Here is a 3,516-nt window from a genome sequence, read left to right as displayed (position 1 = left end):
CCATGTCTCTGTAATAGCCACAACATCGAAGTCCCAGGTACCAATCCACGCTGCAAGTTCACCTACCTTATTTCGTATACTTCTTGCATTGAAGTATACACGCTTCAAGCCACTTTCCTGTTTACAGGCACTCTCCTTTGAAATTGATGCCATGTTCCTAACCTCCCTACACTCCAGGCCCTGCGCCCTGAAGCTACAATCTGGGTTCCCATGCCCCTGCAGAGTTAGTTTAAACGCCCCCCAAGAGCACTAGCAAACCTCCCCCCAAGGATACTGGTGCCCCTCAGGTTCAGGTGTAGACCATCCTGTTTATAGAGGTCCCACCAGGATATTATTATGAGAGATATTATTATGAGAGATTTTGAGAATAATTTAGCAGCTAACATAAAAGGAACACAAAGTATTTCATAAAAACATACTAATAGTAAAAATGTAGTCCATAAGACAAAAAAAGCAGAGTGGATCTGCAGAGCCATTCAATGAGTTTATGGGTGATTTATTAATCCTCAACTCCACCTGCCTGACTATTCCCTTACTGATTAAAAACCTGTTAGTCTCAGCCTTGAATATAATTAATGACTCCACCACAACAGCACTCTGCATAAAGGATTCCTCCCCATTCGCTACCCTCTGGGAGAAGAAGTTCTTACCTTTGTCCGAACTGGGCAACTTTTTACTTTGAAATTACGCTGTCTTGTCCTAGACTTTCCTACAAGGGGAAGCAACCCCTTTACACCTACACTATCGAGTCCCCAAAGAATTTTGTATCCTTCAATAAGACATAGATGATGGAAGTGAATGTATAATAGACACTTCCCTGATTCTTCTGAACTCTAATGAGCACAGACCGAACCTACAAAATGTCTCCTCATAAGCCAATCCCTCGATACGTTGGATCAACCTAATCAACCTTCTCTGGACTGCCTCCAATGTCAATATCTCTTTTCTTAGATAAAAGGTCCAAACTGTTCAAAATATTCTAACAGTGGTCTAAGTAGTTTAAGTTTTAGCAAGCTTTTCCTACTTCCAGATGTTGAAATAAAGGCCAACATTCCATTAGCCTTCCCTCTTACCTGATTAACTTGTGAACTAGATTTTTGAGATTCATACATAAGGACTCCCAAATTCCTTTGTGCTGTAGCTTTCTGCAGTCTTTCTCCATTGGAATGATTCAACTCCTCTATTCTTACTGCCAGAATGCATAACTTCAAATTTTCCTACATTATACTTCATATGCCAAGCTTTAGCCCACTCATTGAACCTGTCTATATCCATCTGCAGATCCACCAGAGGCTCACTGATGATGTTACCTAGTATGGTGACGAAAAGTCTGAAAATGAACCTTCTAGTTCAGCAAGCAAACTTACATCCACCTTCAGATTCTTTGTGCAACCCTCACAACATGCCTGCCCACGTATTTTGGTGACATCTATAGAAGTGGCTATTATATATTCACTTTCATCATCTATGCCATGAATATATACTAAAAACAGCTATGGCCCCAGCACTGATCCCTGGGACACACTACCAGTTACAGGTTGCCATCCTGAAACTGTCCCCCCCCCCACCCCCTTATCCGAACTCTTTATCTTCCATTAATTAGCCAATCCTCTTTCAATGCTAATATATTACCCCAATACTATGGCCTCTTATCTTATGAAGTAGCCTAACGTGGTGTACCTTATCAAACGTGAAAAGCCATTATATTACATCCACTGCTTCCTCTTTATCTATCCTGCTCATTACATCCCCAAAGAATTCTAATAAATTTGTCAGACACTATTTCCACAATGAAGTCGTGCTGATCATTCTATGCATTCCTAAATTTTCTGCTATTGTATCATAGAACATAGAACATTACAGCGCAGTACAGGCGCTTCAGCCCTCAATGTTGCACCGACCTGTGGAACTGATCTGAAGCCCATCTATACTTTATAATAGAGGCTGACATTATCCCAACTCTTTCTTACTTTTTATTTATTTAAAGAAAGGAAAAATAGGGTTAATTAGTAACCAAAAAGATCTCGTTAAGTTGGCTGAGGTACCAAATGTCTTTGCAAAGTCTTCACTTGAGATATACAGAGAAGGAAGAGGAAATTTTTACGTTGGATATGATCAAAATAAATTAGAGGAGTTATGGTAAAATTTGGAAGTACTTGAAGTAGGTCCAATTACCTGGTCTGAATGAGAAGCATCCTAATCACGAAGGGAAGTTAAGGGTGACAGTTTTAGAAGGTCAGGCCACAATGGCAGTGGTGCCAGAGACCGAGAAGATTGTGAATTTAAAATGTTAGTTGAAAAGGGAAAAGACTAAACCCAGCAAAAATTGGCAACTCAGCATAACTTCATTGGTGAAAGTCGATGCAGATAGTTGATATTATCTACATAGAGTTTCAAATAGCTTCAGTAAAGTTACATATAGTAGGTGTGTTCATAAAATTAAAAGACCATAGGTAGAGAAGGACAGTGACAGTGTAAACAGGGAATTGAAGGGACAGAAAGCAGAATGCATCGGTGAAGGCTGTTTTCAAAATTGAAGTGGGAGATAAATGTTGTTCCTAAGAAGATTATGTACTGCCATTCTTCAATATCGCGAAGTCAAAATCCTGGACTTCCCTTCTTACCAGCTCTGTTGGTGTAATCACACTCCAAGAATGAAATCAACTCAAAAAAGGCAATTCACCACCACATTCTCAAGGGTAATCAGGGATTGCAACAATACTAGCCCTGCCAGCCATGCCCACATCCATGGAAAAATAAAAAAAACTCTCAATACCATAATTTAGGATGGACGTCGAAGCCTTGGATAGGGTGTAGAGGAAATTTACAAATGATTCCAGGGATGAGGAATTTCAAAATCAAAAAGGCATTTGACAGAGGAAGTGTGGAGAACAAAATGTTTCCACCGGCAACAAAGTTACTAATCAGAAGACACAAATTTAAAATAACTGCCAAAACAAACAGAGATGACATAAATAAACATCTTTTCGAAAGCAACAATGACCTGCACAGCAGATGGAGTGGATTCAATATAACTTCGAAAACAGAATTGGATAAATACTTGAAGGTCTATTGGAAAAGATTACAGTATGCTGATATATTAGATTGTTCTATCAAAGAATTTGTTCAGGCATGCTGGGCTAAATGGCCTTCTTTTATCATCTATGAATCCATGTTAACATTTGTACTGTAATCCTACAGACACATTACTCAGAACACTGATGACTTAAAGTTGACGAACCACTTCCCAACGATTTTGCTGGAATATCCTGCCTTCCGGAGAAGTTCTGGCAAAAGGATCTCTGAATCAGGGATCCCTCCCACAATCTCCTGTGGTGTGTATGCTGCAAACAGAGAAAAGCAGTGGTATTACTCACATACAAGGCTGGTTTTATGGAATTAATTTGTCAAGAAATATTGTCTGCTTTCTTAATTTGCAAGCTACTCCTCTGAAGTTTGGTCCAAACAGGGGGTATCATACTATGGGTAAGAGCAAGGCATATGATCAAAGGAGGT

General features: G+C 39.6%; 1 protein-coding gene across 1 annotated transcript in view; it reads right to left on the bottom strand.

The window, feature by feature from the left end:
- The window catches only part of galns (galactosamine (N-acetyl)-6-sulfatase), a 154,114-nt gene extending 150,828 nt beyond the window's left edge, over nucleotides 1-3,286 (bottom strand). Inside the window, exon 1 of the mRNA XM_043706485.1 lies at nucleotides 3,211-3,286. The gene's annotated coding sequence lies outside the window, so the exon portion shown is untranslated. The remainder of the gene's footprint in view (nucleotides 1-3,210) is intronic.
- Nucleotides 3,287-3,516: the final 230 nt, after the last annotated feature.

Source organism: Chiloscyllium plagiosum, chromosome 17 (genome assembly GCF_004010195.1).
Source record: "Chiloscyllium plagiosum isolate BGI_BamShark_2017 chromosome 17, ASM401019v2, whole genome shotgun sequence".
Taxonomy (NCBI): domain Eukaryota; kingdom Metazoa; phylum Chordata; class Chondrichthyes; order Orectolobiformes; family Hemiscylliidae; genus Chiloscyllium; species Chiloscyllium plagiosum.
This window is presented reverse-complemented; position numbering and strand designations above follow the sequence as displayed.